The following is a 15,940-nucleotide window of genomic DNA, read 5'->3' on the forward strand; positions in this document are numbered from 1 at the left end:
CAGACTCAGACACTATTCCAGGGCATATAGCCAAAGGCATTATCCTAAGACAGAGACCTGGGTGTGCTCATGTTCCTTACTGATTTATTCACAATAGGCAGGACATCAAAACAACCCAGACGTAAATATAACTGATGAAAGGATAATGAATATATGGTTCATATACACAATGGTAATGAACTGTGACAATATAAATGAAATTTACAGGTTAAAGGATAGAGACATGAATAATCTTTCTGAGTGATATAACCCAGACCCAAAAAGACAAATACCACATGATGTGTCTTATGTGGATGGTAACTTTGAATGTCTAGAAATGTGTATTTAAACTGCAGTATCCAGAGAAGGTAATGCATAGTGTTGGGTTATAGGAGGATATTTCAAGAAAATAATAGAACACATAATTTGTGAAGGAGAAAAAAGGAAAACAGTAGGACAGAGTGAGGTAAATATCTTGGGAGATTGCAGAGGACTGTGGTGGCTTGAATATGCTTGATTATGGGAGTGGTACCTTTAGGTGTTGTGGCCTTGTTAGAAACAGTGTGTCAGTGTGGAGGGTGAGCTTTGAGATCCTCCTACTAAACACCAGTTAGACAGTCTTCTTGGTGCCTTCAGAATAAGATGTAGAGCTCTTAGCTTCTTCTCCAAAGTAATGTCTGCCTAGATGCTGCCATGCTTCCTGCCTTGAAATCAATTGACTGAGCCTCTGAACCTATAAGCCAGTGCCAATGAAAAGTGGCCTTGGTCCTGGTGTCTCCTCACATCAATAAAACTCAAAGACCTGGGGCAGTAGACCACCATGTCCATAATTTGGTAAAGTTGAGTGGGTTGGAAGTCCCAGACCCACAGTAGATGGCAAAAGTGTCACCTGCTTCCTACCAGGCCTCTTTCATGGGACCAAAACCTCTACATAGGAACATGGCCTGTGGTCATTTAGAACAGAATAGGGTTCCCCCTACTAATGAGGTACCTAGAAGATGGTAGGGTTCAGTCAATAAGCTTCCCTTCCCGGACATTCCTTCCTCAGAAGGTACTTAACTTCTAGTCTAACCTCAAGACATGTTATGCTTTCATTTCCATGAAAAACAATCAATAAACAGTTTAGAACCAAGGAGTGTCTCTCTCATCAAATCAACTGTGGGTTATACGAAGAAAAAGCCTTTGCCTACAGAGCCATGCCATCTAAGTCTCCAACAGAAGGCCCCTTAATTCTCCTGGACTAGTCACTTCTGAGCTAATACAGAATTTCCCATTCCCTGTTTTCAGGGCTAGTTCTCAGCCTGCTGGCCTCCTACATGCTCAGCTCCTCTGTGACTTCTAGCAGTACCTGCATGTCCAAGATTCTGAGAACCCCTTGGCCTGGTCTCCTTGCAGGCCAGCAGGCTCTAACCTGCTATAAACTCCCTGCAACTCAGCACTGTCTGGATGTCCAGGATTTCCTGGGTCCATGTCCCCAGACTCCTTAACATAGGCCCATGGAATTCAGAACCTCCATTCTCTACTCTTGCCTGTGGTTTTCAATGTCAAATGGACTCCAAGGTGTCAGGGAACCCCAGCTTCGATCTCCCATGCCCAAGGCTACATTCTTCCACACCCTAAGTAGTGTAATTGCATTTCAATCCAGGTCAATACCAGACAGTGGGCTTAAGATACATACAATCTACCATGTCTGCATTTGGTCTGCCCAGTTGGTTTCCCACACCTGTGCTGCAGACCACAAAGCAAAACAACACTAAGACAAGGAAGTAGTATGGAGGTGGGATAACTGACTGCAGACTTTTGAAAACCCACCTGTAAGCCTACAATTTAAGAAGCTTTATAATACACAAACCCATATAAAGGAGGTTTAAATGAAAATACCCTATTATGCTCTGACAATTCCTCCCCTGAACATAATATACTACCCAATGAAAAGCCCAGGGCCAGGTTTGCTTTATCTTGTTTGGAGTTGCTCATCACTGAGTCTCATACACACTCCCCAATCATTAAAGACTGCTTCCATTGCTCTTCCTCCCTTTCTGGAAGTCAATGGTCAGACCACATTGCTGAAGAAGATGGTATCTGGCACAGCCATCAATTCAGGCATCTATCTCATTATTTTCTTGAGAACATATCTATTACTCTTTAGCAGTTACTTGGAGATATTTGGCCCATTGCAACCCACCAAATGTCTATAGAAGAGATAATCCCTTGGTAGCTGAGATTGCAAATCCCAGTCCACCATCACCCTCCTAAAATCTGGCAACTGATATTCTAATTTCAGCTTCTCTAAGTGGGCTAAACTGGAGAGGGAGCCCAGGGCCTCAAGCACACCAAGCAGCAAACACTACAGGACAATACACTACACTTCACCACAGCATACCGCACCACACCACACTATAGTATACTACACTAGATAACCCCAGTCCTCCTGTTTCTCTGAGATCAACTTTGGCTGTCCACTGTGGGAACATGTCTTCTTTATATATCTGCACTGGATATAGGAAAATATGTTTTAACCAAGATCACTTTGGTGTTTGTCTAGCAAGTTTGTTGGCAATGTTAAAGATTTTCAATTGACATGCAACTTTATCCTTTGTGAAGATTCAATATAAGAATACAATGTACAACTATTAAATTATTTATCATTTCTTTTCATTGGGAGCTTTCAACTCCCATTTTCATTTTGACCTATTGTTTTCTTGTTGGTTGGTATTGTGGTAGAAGCTGTTCCACACTCTTTAATTTTCTTCTCCTAGGTATAATGACCATTACCATACAACCCTGAAAATATTCATCTCATCAGATAGCTTTAACGTGGCTAAATACTCTTTTGCAAACAAATTATGGATTATGGAGAATCTGGGGGTTGGGTTTTAAAATACTTTCACCAAAATAGTCAGAATATAAAACCTCTTACCTAGTTTCTGGTTTATTTCGAAGGAACAGCTCACCTGTAGTATAGAAATGTTTTTCTTAAACAAAGACTTGCTGTAACCAAGTTTGGGAGGGTTAGCTTTAATTGTCAGTTGGAAACAACCTGGAGTGAATCTGGGAGGAGAGTCTCAACAAGGGATATTTCCCTGGGTGGCCTGTGGGCATATCTTTGGGTTAGTTCTCCTAGTCAAATTAATTGATATCAAAAACCACAGCCCACTCTCAGAGGCAATATTCCCTAGACAAGGAAGAGGCCCCGAATGCATAAAGGTGGAGAATTGAGCTGAACACAAGTAAGCACTCAAGTGAGCTAGTGAGCATATCTGTGTTCATTTGTCTCTGCATTGGAAGGTCAGAGTGATGTGACCAGTACTCTCAAGCACCAGCTGTTACGACTTCCTGCAATGCTGGGCAGTCACATGAAACTGTAAGCTAAACAAACTGTTTCTCTCCTAAGATGCTTTTTCTGAAGCGTCTTTTCATTTGTCCACCCTGTCAGATCTTCTCATTTGGAGGCTTGGAACTCTTTTTACTTTATTTCTCCATCAAATGCAACATGTTTCTGGGAACTGAACTTTCCCTTCTACAATGTTAAGTACTAGAATTAATTTCTTTGTTCTTATTGTAATTTGACATCTGTTATCTAACAATCCCCATCTCCTTCCTTCTACTCAGGTCTCTACAAGAACTATCTCATCTACTCTATTTCTATAGAAGATGTAATCCCTTGGTAGCTGAGATTGCAACTCCCAGTCCACCATCACCCTCCTAAAATCTGCCAACTGATATTCTAACTTCAGCTTCTCTAAGTGGGCTAAACTGGAGAGGGAGCCCAGGGCCTCATGTATACCAACCAGCAAACACTACACGAGTATACACTACACTTCACCACAACACACCACCCCTCTCCACACTACAGTATACTACACTAGAGAACCCCAGTCCTCCTGTTTCTCTGAGATCAACTTTCTTTCTTAGCACTTGCTCAGCCTTCCTGCATGGATTATCTGCCCAAACAAGGTGAATGTAATAAAACAAAGGGAACATTTTCTACTTTCATAATCCACATTAAAATTTGCTGTGAACTCTCTGCAGTTCATGACCACCAGGAACACCTGGCCTCCATTCTCTCCATTGCCACTTACTGGGTTCCCTCTCCATTTTTTCTGTTCTCTTTTCTAATCTGAGGATACAGCCTTGGATACTCATTTTTTGGGTACTTTGTCCTTTCCTTCAGACCTCTGTATTTGCTGTTTCTCCCCTTAGGACTCTGTGTATCAGGCTGAGTACTTATAGAGCTGTTTCTAACTCTGCATCAGCCGATACCCACAAGAGCTTCTGGCCCTCAGACAGGTGGTTCTCCAAAGCTTTAGATAAGAGGTGTGACTCTGAATAACACCCTGACTCCTGCAGACGGATGGCTGCTGAACAAACTCCATGACTAGTGGTACCAGGAGGGTTTTGGGACTCCTCCAAGTCTGGCTGCACTGCAGCTTCTCCTACAATTCAATGGGGATGCCTTACAGGTTAAGAGGATCAGTCAAGTACTAACAAGGTGGCCACATGGACACATCCAGAAAGGCATGGTACAGGAGAAGCTGAAATTCCTACTTGTTCATGTGAAGGCTGCTAATAGAACATTAATGTCCAGGCAGCTAGGGTGAGGGTCTTGACCACACCCTATACTCCAACTTGGCCACACCTTCTTATATTGCCACTCAGTGGGCTGAGCGTATAAAAACGATAACAAATATTGATGCAAAAATACTCAATAACTTCTTGGAAACTGAATCTAATAACACATGCAAATGATCATTCACCATGATCCAATAGGCATCATGCATAGGATGTAAGAATGATTCAATGTTTTGGAATTCATCAAAGTAATATACTATGTAATAAATTTAAGAAAGTATTACTTGATCATCTCTTTAGATGCTGTATCATCCCACGGATGCAGGAATGATTCAATATATGGAAATCCATCAATGTAATCCACTATATAAAATAACTTAAAATATATTGGATAATCTCATCAGATGCTGAAAAAGTGTTTGACAAAATACAATACAACTTCAAGTTCAATGCACTGGAGGGATCAGAAATCACGGTCTATATCTGAATATAATAAGAGCAACATAGAGCAATCCAGTTGCCAACATCAAAATATATGGATAAAAATTTGAAGCCGTCCCCTTAAAATCAGAGACAAGGAAAGACTTCCCCCTCTTCCTCTATGTATTCAACATAGTTCTTGACATTTTACCCAGAGCAATCAGGCAAAAAAAGCAGATCAAAGTGATACAAATTGGGAGGGAGGAATTCAAGACACTACAATTTGAGGAGTATGGGATATTACACATAAGTGAGCCCAAAAAAATCCAGGAGAGAACTCCTACAGATGATAAACCCCTTCAGCAAAGTCAATGGATATAAAATTAACTCAAAAAATCCAGGAACTTTCCTCTACTCAAAGGGTAATTAGGTTGAGGAAGAAATTTTAAAAAACAACATACTTCACAATAGTCACAAACAATATCTTGGTGTGACTCTAACAAATCAAGGGAAAGATCTGAATGACAAGAACATTAAGTCTCTGAACAAAGAAATCAAAGAAGACCATAGAATATGGAAAGATCTCCCATGGTCATTAATGAGCAGGATTAATATAGTAAAAAAGGTCCATCTCGCCAAAATAATCTACGGATTCAATGTAATCCCCATCACAATTCTAACTCATTTCCTCACAGAGATAGAAAAAGCAATTCTCAAATTTATCTGGAATAACAGAAACCACAGTATAGCAAAAACTATTCTTAACAATAAAAGAATGGCTGGGGAAATCACCATCCCTGATGTCAAAATATACCACAGGGCAATAGTGATAAAAATGGCATGGTACTGGTATAGACAGACAAGTAGACCGATGGAATGGAATTGAAGACCTAGAAATGGACCTACACTCATATGGTACTTGATCTTTGTCAAAGGAGCCAAAACCATCCAGTGGATAAAAGACAGCATTTTCAACAATTGGTGCTTGTTCAACTGGCAGTATGCATATAGAAGAATGCAAATTGATCTATTCTTATCTCCTTGTACAAAGCTCAAGTCCAAGTCACTCAAGGACCTCCACATAAAACAAGATACACTGGATCTAATACAAGAGAGAGCAGTAGAGAACCTCAAACATATTGGCAAAGGGGAAATGTTGCTGTACAGGACACGAATGGCTCAAGCTGTAAGATAAAAAACATTGTCAAATGGGACCCCATAAAATTGAAAAGCTTTGTAAGGCAAAGGATGCTGTCTAAAGGACAAAATTGCACACACATATTGGGAAAACATCTGTACCAACCCTACGTCTGATAGAGGGCTAATATCCAAAAAATACCAAGAACTCAAGAAGTTACACTCCAGAGATCTTAATAACCCTATTAAAGAATGGGGTACAGAGCTAAACAGAAAATTCTCAACTGAGGAATCTTGAATGGTTGAGATGTACTTAAAGAAATGTTCAATATCTTTAGTCATCAGGGAAATGCAAATCAAAATGACCCTAAAATTCCACTTCACAGCACTCAGATGGGCAAAGAACAAAAGTCAGCTGACAGGGGATTCTGGCAAGAATGTGAAAAAAGAAGAACATTCCTCCATTCCTGCTGGGACAGCAAGTTGGAAAAACCACTTTGGAGATCAATCTGGCAATTCCTGAGGAAGTTGGAAATAGTTCTACCTCAAATACAGGTATACCACCATGGTACATAGACCCAAAAGATTCTCCAATATATTAAAAGGACACATGCACCACTACTTTCATAGCAACCTTATAATGACCAGATGCGAAAACAACCCAGATGTCCCTCAACAGAGGAATGAATACAGAAAATATGGTACATTGAACAGAAGTACTACTCAGCTTTAAAAACATTACTTCATGAAAGTCAAAGGCCAATGTTTGGAAGTTGAAATATCATCCTGAGTGTGGTATCCTAGTCACAAAAGGATATAGATGGTATGTAGTTATTGATAAGTGGAAATTGTTCAAAAAATGCATGGAATCCTCACGATACAACTAACAGACTATGGGAAACCGAAGAAGAAGGAAGATCACACCAAAGTGTGAATGCTACAGTTCTACTCAGAAGGGGGAAGAAAAAATGTTTGGAAGTAGGAGGAGAGAAGGATCTGGGAGGGAGAGAAGAGTAGGAGGTAAAGGGGGTTCTGGTTCAGACATGGGAGGAGACCGGGAAGAAGTACAGAGTGAAAGTCATTTGAAAGGAGGTCTGTAGCCACTGGGGAGGGGGAACTGTGTGTAACCACTATAAAGTCTCAGATGCCAGGGACCCAAGAGATTCCCAGAACCCAACATGAAGGACATTAGCCGAATACCGAACAAAGAAGAAGTAGGAAATATACAGACCATATTTATTGGATAAGCATGGAAACCTTCGAAGCATGGAGCCACCCAACCATCTCAAAAGTATTAATCCAGAATTCCTTCTCTCAAAAGTAAATGCAGGGATAAAGAGAGGAGCAGAGCTTGAAGGAAAGGCCATCTAGAGACTGCCCCAACTTGGGATCCATTCCATCTGGGGACACCAAACCCAGTCACTATTGCTGATGTCAAGAAATCTGATGCTGTCAGGAGCCTGGCAAGTTTCTCTCTCTCTCTTCTCTCTCTCCTTTTTTTCCCCCCCCACAGGTGCAGGAACATTTTTGTTGCTTTTCCCTAAACACAGTGTAACATTGATTGATAACATTTGTATCAAGTTAGGATTATGGGTAATCAGGAGACGATTCAGTATATCAGTATGTAGCAATGGTCCTCAACCTTCCTAATGCTGCAGCAAATCTTTTATGTACTTCTTCATGTTTTGGTGATACTCCCGCCCCCATACCATGTAATTATTGAAATGCTACTTCATAACTGCAACTTTGGTATTTGGTCTCTCTTGAAATGCTATGCATGCAGCCAAACATGAGACCGAGCAAGGGGACCCAGATTGTGAAGTTAGGACAAGGACTGAAGGAACAGAACGGGATTGCAACTCCATAAGGAGAACAACAAATTCAACCAAACAGAGCCTCGCAAAACTCACATGCACTAAACCACTAAGCACATAGTACATGAGGGGATATCCAGAGTTCCAGCTGGATACGTAGCAGAAGAATGCCTTATCTGGCATCAATGGGAGGGAATGCCCTTGGTCCTGTACAGGCATGATGATCCAGGGTTGGGCAATGCTAGGGCACTGAGGCAGGAGTGTGGGGAGGAGGGGGTATAGGAGCACCCTCATACATAAAGGAAACGCTAGAAGTGGAGGGGATGGGGTTTTTGGAGGGGTAACTGAGAAGGAGGATAACATTTGGAATGGAAATACATAAGAAAATCAATAAAGAAAAAGTAAAAATAAAGTTATAAAAATCACAAATGGGGCAACCCTGGAGAAGGACAATCTACAAAATAGATCAGGATCTACAGATACAAGCCTCACCAAAAGAACTTAGAAAAGAGAATTACAGGCAAAGGAAATACCATAAATGTTATTACAAAGTCACTCAAAGAAAATACAAAGAGTAAAAAACTCCTAACTCAAAACATCTAGCAAATACAGGACACAATAAAAAGAACAAAACTAAGAATAATAGAAAAAGAAGTGGGTGAGACTTAACAATTCAAAGACCCAGAAAACATCTTCAACAATATCATTTTTAAAAGTCCTTAACCTAAAGACAGAGATGGCCTTAAGTTTGCAAGAAACCTACAACACACCAAATCGATTCGACCAATACAGAAAATCATCCTGTCACATATTAAACAAAAGTATAAATGTACAGAATAAAAAAAGAAAATATTACAAGCTCTAAGGGAAAAAAAAGTCAAATAACATACAAAGGAAGACCTATGAGAATTACATCAGACTTGTCACCAGAAATGATAATATCTATAAGATCTTGGACAAATGTCTTGCAAACTCTAAGAGAATACAAATGCCAGCCCTGGCTACTATACCCAGAAAACTCTTTATGACCATAGTTGGAAAAACTAAGATATTCTGCAACAAAAACAAATTCAAACAATATCTTTCCACTACTCCAGCACTACAGAGGATACTAGAAGCAAAATTCAAACAGAATAAGTGTAAACATACCCAAGAAAACACAACAAATGAATAATCTCACAAGAGACCCAAAGAAAAGGAAAAGCATGTTGTCACCATTCCCTGCCCTATTATCTCTATGAGTTTAATAGTGTTTATCAACCTACATGGTCTGTTGGAAAGGCATCACCCCAACCCTCCACCACCAATAAGCAGGATCAGAGAATCAAGAGGATGGAGAAGCTCAAAGGGATCAAAAATGAGAGAGACGAACTCCAGGGAATCCTAGCCAATTACACTAACAAGGATTTGAACAACAGGTAGTCATTATGCCCAGTTCTTTGCTGACTGTCTTGGCCCTCTCTGTTAACCTCAGTTTCCCTCATATCACAGGAGGCTAAAACACCAGGCTGTCCATACATCCCAATTCATTTTGCTGAATGGATTTTCGACACAGAACTTCAAGTTCAGATAGGAGTGAAATGGGACTCAGGCAATTTGATTTCTCCAAAGGTAAATCAGAGCCTGTGGTATGAATTACAGTCTGGGCTTTAGGGTTGTAGTGTGTGAGCCCTAATCCTGCAATGTAAGAATCCTATACAGGTATAAGTTTTGGGGAGATGCAGAGTACACTGTGTTTATGGCCAATCATGTTTGCAGTTGACTTGGAAATAATTTGTGTTCAACTGGTAATGTCAACAGCTGGAGGGGCCTGGTCCCACATACTATCTCTCAGTATAACTGGATTGGCCATAGTTCATCACTGCTTTTATCACATTCTATTCACTATACTATCAGATAATGTTTGTTCATTTGGCATTCTGATTGTGTTTGATTATGGTGGGGGGTGTCAGTGTGTGTGTGTGTGTGTGTGTGTGTGTGTGTGTGTGTTCCACTTAAGAGCTGGAGTGTCTGTGTGGTATGCTGGGGCCTGAGATTTTGCTTGACACAGTTTCCAGCCAAAAATAGTGAAGACAGAGGGAGCCTCACTTTGAGCAGCACAGCATATGAGCTCTGTGCTCACCTTAGGTGCACACTGGAAATGTAGCATCCTGTAGATACTGATTATGTCCTTTGGGAGTTTATGTAGCAATAGAAGCAAGGATTGACAATTCCTTGTCTATAAACAGATATGTAGGTGGACCCAGGACTACAGCACAGGTTCCTGGAAAGTTCTTGGAGTGCTAGTCTATTCTTTCATGCCCCTTCGGGGAGATAAATTAGGTCATATCCCTGCCTTTACTTCCCTGCCTCTACTGACCCCAGGCAAAGAGTAATAAGTTTAATAAGCTCCAAGTGGAACTGGTAATATGGAGCAATGTCGTGGTATATATGTGTTGGGGTAGTCCATGATTCAGCTTGAATTAACATGATCCTTGTATCCATAGTTCATGGGATTATTTGCTCCTTGGGCCATGCCCTCCCACAGAATCAAAATTAGGACATTCATGCTCAACATGCAACATGATCAGGTGATGACTGACCTGAAGAGAATGCCTCAGGACATTAGTGAAGCCTTGTACAAGTACAATTTGTTGACTAAAGAAAATCAATTCTACTGGTGAGTGACTAACAGGATCATGATCCATGTACTAGGCACAGGATATGTCTGCCCATCCTTGTCTTTGAACCAAAGTAGGGGCTCAGTTTATATACTGTTTGCGTCTAAACCAGAAGATCTCAGAAAATGGAAAGATCTCCCATGCTCATGGATTGGCAGGATCAACACTGTAAAAATGGCTATCTTTCCAAAAGCAATCTACAGATTCAATGCAATCCCCATCAAAATTCCAACTCAATTCTTCAACCAATTAGAAAGAGCAATCTGCAAATTCATCTGGAATAACAAAAAACCTAGGATAGCAAAAACTCTTCTCAAGGATAAAAGTACCTCTGGTGGAATCACCATGCCTGACATAAAGCTTTACTACAGAACAATTGTGATAAAAACTGCATGGTACTGGTATAGTGACAGACAAGTAGTCCAATGGAATAAAATTGAAGACCCAGAAATGAACCCACACACCTCTGGTCACTTGATCTTTGACAAGGGAGCTAAAACCATCCAGTGGAAGAAAGACAGCATTTTCAACAAATTATGCTGGCACAACTGGTTGTTATCATGTAGAAGAATATGAATTGATCCATTTCTATCTCCTTGTACTAAGGTCAGATCTAAGTGGATCAAGGAACTCCACATAAAACAGAAACACTGAAACTTATAGAGAAGAAAGTGGGGAAATGCCTTGAAGATATGGGCACAGGGGAAAAATTCCTGAATAGAACAGCAATGGCTTTTGCTGTAAGATCGTGAATTGACAAATGGAACCTCATGAAACTTTAAGCTTCTGCAAGGCAAAAGACACTGCCAATAAGACAAAAAGGCCACCAACAGATTGGGAAAGGATCTTTACCTCTCCTAAATCAGATAGGGGACTAATATCCAATATATATAAAGAACTCAAGATGGTGGACTCCAGAAAATCAAATAACCCCATTAAAAAATGGGGCTCAGAACCAAACAAAGAATTCTCACCTGAGGAATACTGAATGGCAGAGAAGCACCTTAAAAAATGGTCATTTGCTTCTTAGGGGTCACGTGAGACAGGCAGGACAAAATTTACAAGTATTAGATCCCAGTGGAATTGCCAAATGAATGGTTATCATTGCCTTTGGGGGGGGGATTTTATGTTTTCTCTCCCCTTTCCCTGCATTGCAAGATGGTCTCTTCACCCTGCCTAGATCTTGACTCACACTGAAAGAGCCTGAGCAGGTACTTGTCAGTCCTGTTTTCTGTCAGTGTTGCTCGAGTTCTTTCCTAGAGCTTATATTCTGGACCTGACTGGATCAACAGGGATGTGAAATAGGCTTCTCTCAGGCTGAGTGTCAGTGTGAGAGATGTGAGTCTTCAAAAATGAAATTTCACTAATGCTCTCAACCTAGTCTAAGAGTGTGCCCCCTAAAAATTTTTATTCCCCAGTGATGGATAGCAGAGTCCTGTGTCTCACATTAAACATAAGTCTTTCATAGTCTCCATTCAACTGTTTCTCTACCATCCATTGCTATCTCCTCATAGTTTTCGACTCACTTATGATTTTTGGTAAAGAAAGGGATGGAGGGAGGGAGGGAGGGAGGGAGGGAGGGAGGGAGGGAGGGAGGGAGGGAGGGAGGGAGGGAAGGAAGGAAGGAGGGGAAGGGGGAGAGGGAGAGGGAGGGGGAAAGGGGCGGGGAGGAGGAGGGGGAGGGGGGGGAGGGGTATGGGGAGAGGGAGAGAGAGAGAGAGAGAGAGAGAGGGAGAGAGAGAGAGAGAGAGAGAAACCATGTTGCCAACATTTAAAAGTGAATAAAAACATAGATAGTCCAGCCCACCTTTTCCAAATCTTATCATGTGACCTCAGAGTCCCCTTCCCAGTCCTTCCCTCATTCACTACAACTTCCAGACCCAGGGTTTGGAGGCCCACCCATGTGAAAAAAAACAGGGGTACCAGGAAGCATGGTACCCTTGGAACCCGAGCATGATATGGGGCACAAAAGGGGAGCTCAAAAACAGCTAGCTGAAGACATGAGACAAAACAGGGCTCCAAGGATCTCAATGTTCCTATTGAAAGAACACTTAGGAACCTAAAACACCAGCCTATCATTCTATGATGGGAGTGTAGGGCTCTTGGAGGACAAGGGGCAGGAATCCAGGCACCCCGGAGTCACGAAAGATGGTTCTGTGGCCTGGTGGGAAAGCATTGGTGTTGGTTGAGGGACCACAGAATCCAACTTACCTGGATTCTCATGGCTCTCCATTTACTGGTCCTCAGACTCCAGTGGCCCTGGGGATCAAGCTTCTTCCTGAAGCTCCACTTCTGGGCCTCTCTTCTGCTGCGAAGCCTTCACACAGCACTCTTTCTCTTGCATGCATCGTGGATGCTGGCAGGGGTCACAGCAGATACTCAGACACTGGAGTCAGGAGGTCAGGAGACCAGGCCAGATATAACCTTTGTGGCCAGTTCTAATCCAGCCACATGCCCTGGTCCCCCTCCCAGTTGGTCACGGCTAGCTTTCCTTTCTAGGTATAGGAGTTCCTGGACCCCTGAAAACAACCCATTCCAGCTCTATGGTATGGAAAGGTACCTCGGGATGTCACTTCCGGAATTATCTAGGAACCAAGTCCTCCGATCTTCTCTATGGCAGCTAACTCAGAGCACCTCTGGCCCCATCTACTCCTAGGACAGAAGGACAGTCTCCAGTTTTATTGTTTTCTAATTAAAGTCTTTAGTAATATAAAGTTAAATATGTAAGCATTTAAAAATAAAAATTAGACTCCTTTGCCTTCCTTGCACTAAGATAACCCCCTGAAAATTAATGGAGTGTCTTACTGGCTTCACCAAGTGGATTCTTGGAATAATACAGTGCATCCCTCTGCTGACATTGTTTTTGCTGAGTGTATCATGGAAATGACTTCTCTTCTCATGTTTTCCACCTCATTATTTTGCAGAGTGCCTCATTTCAGAAAAAAAAAACAAAAAACAAAAAAAACAAGGCATGTTAAGTCACCAATATCATTCATTTTGGCCCACATTAGGAATGATGAGTGTGTGTGTGTGTGTGTGTGTGTGTGTGTGTGTGTGTGTGTGTGTGTGTGTATGTGTGCACATGCGCGCGCGCGTGCATGAGCGCGCACACGTGCTATTGCACGCCTGTGTGTTTAAATTGGGATTTTTTTAATTTACATTTTAAATATTATCCCGTTTCCTGGTATCCCCTCATTAAAAAAAAAACCTCCCCCAATTCCCTTTCCCCTCCCCTTCTTACCAACTCACCCACTCCTGGTTCCTGGCCCTGACATTATATCACATGAACTGTAATGTGTTGAATTGCAGCTACTGGATAATATCTATGGCTAACTGTTTTTATTGGTGCTACCAGAGTCTTATGAGAACTAGCCAAGTTAGGTTTAGAGAGCAGAATATATTTCAACTTGGAGCTTGCTGGAGGATGTTTTGGAACCCTTTTTTAGAACCTTGAATCTTGTGTGGACCCACTTGTGTGTGCAGAGGATCCGCTTGTCTGTTTTATACCATACTTGGAGAAGCAGCAAATATCTGCATGGAAAAAGTTCCTGACAAGGAAATCAGGACAGGCCCAGATAGCACAGGCTGGGTTAATTTAAGAATCTACTACACAGCTCAGGTCCCAATACCAGGTCAATTGTCAGGAAATGTGCTGTAATATATGTAATATAGCAGTGTTTTCATTGATGTGTTTGTGTGTGTGTTTGAGTGTGTGTGTGTGTATGTTTTTGCCCAGGTGTTTGTGAACATGTTTATGTGTCATATTTGTGTAATGGTAGGTACCTGTTGTAGGTGCTAGTACATAGTACTGTTCATTCATGTATTCTTTTCTTTTATGTGTGTGTGCATGTATATGTGAAGGCATGTATTCATGTGTCTCTGTACACATATGTATGTATGTGTTTGTATATATTCACATAATCACTTGGTGAGCAAACATCTTAAACTATATAATAGAGGACAACTTAAAAGAGAAAAGTACTCTGTCAGTTCATTTTGCATTGGGGAAACAGCTCTTCATCATGCCTCTCCACCTAGATCACTAGAACAAATGGAGACAAACATGGTGTAAAGTCAGATTTTGAAGGGTTTGTAGAGGGAAAAGTGCTTATCTGCATTGAAATCATTTGTAAGAAAAGAAAGGAAGGTGGAACCTGGAATTAGTGATGAGTCTGCTGTGTTAAACCCATTTGGCTGAGAGTCAAAAAGGCTGGCTAAGCCTTTGTGTTCCTTCTCTGTACTTGGTGAATAGTAACTGCACACTGGAAAACCAGGTGGATTCTTGCATATTCTTGGCATCCTAGTTTGTTTTCCTGTTTGCCTGCTACCATTTTCTTTCCAACTTTGCCTATGCTTCACTCAGTCTCCCTTCCTTGGAGTTTGTTCAGGGTGTTATGATTTGAAAGACTGAGTTGCTTGGGGTTGAGACTGTCCCAAGCCAAAGGGCCATAAGTATGGTGAAACGTAAGAACAGGGCTGCCTCAGATAGCCCCTTAGGCTCATGGGCTCATGATATTCAGAAGCACAAACACTATGTTGTGTCTGTAGCCCTCTGTAATTCCTGTTATTAAAAACAGCTTTAAAGGTTCACCAGCTCAGGACAGGTATTCTTGCTTCCTGGAGTTCCAGATACAGGACTCCCACACCATGTCTGCCCATAGGATGCCATGCTTTTGCCAAGACAAAAATGTACTAAAATTTTGAAAATATAAGCCCAGTTTCAACCTACCACATCCAAGGCTACATTTTCCTACTGTCTAATTAGTGTATCTGCATTTTCATCCAGGTCAATACTAGACAGAGGGATTATGGTAAATATAGTCTAACATCTCTGCATTTGGTCTGCCCAGTGGTTTTTCCACACCTTTACTGCAGGGAAAAAGCAAAACTGCACTAAGACAAGGAGGTAGTATGGAGGTGAGATAACTGACTGAAGACTTTTGAAAGGCTACATGGAAACCAACCATTGTAGAACCTTTATAATATACAAATAAATATAAACAATGTTTAAATAAAATTACTCTATTATGCTTTGACAATGCCTCCGCTAAATCCCATAAACTGTCAAATGGAAAACCCAGGGGCAGCTTTTGGTTATTTTGTTTTGGGTTGTTCATCATGGAAGTCTAGTACCCACTCAGGAAACATTAAAGGCTATTGTGATTGCTCTTGGATACTTTCTAGAAGTCAGTGGTAAGACCACAATGCTGAAGAAGATGGTAATTGGCACATCCATCAGGTCAGACATCTATCACATTAGTTTGTGTGTGTGTGTATGGATGTTTGTGTGTGTGATGTGTGTTGTGAACATACCAATTTCTCTTTAGCAGTTACTTGGAGATATTTGGCCAATTGCTG

General features: G+C 41.4%; 1 long non-coding RNA gene across 1 annotated transcript in view; it reads right to left on the reverse strand.

The window, feature by feature from the left end:
* Positions 1–13,107, reverse strand: part of LOC147001771 (uncharacterized) — a 33,275-nt gene extending 20,168 nt beyond the window's left edge. The window contains exon 1 of the long non-coding RNA XR_015044624.1: positions 12,794–13,107. This is a non-coding gene — a long non-coding RNA (uncharacterized LOC147001771). The remainder of the gene's footprint in view (positions 1–12,793) is intronic.
* Between the last annotated feature and the right edge of the window lie 2,833 nt (positions 13,108–15,940).

The sequence above is a fragment of the Mus caroli genome, unplaced genomic scaffold (genome assembly GCF_978045245.1).
Source record: "Mus caroli unplaced genomic scaffold, Mus_caroli_1 scaffold_12, whole genome shotgun sequence".
Lineage (NCBI taxonomy): Eukaryota > Metazoa > Chordata > Mammalia > Rodentia > Muridae > Mus > Mus caroli.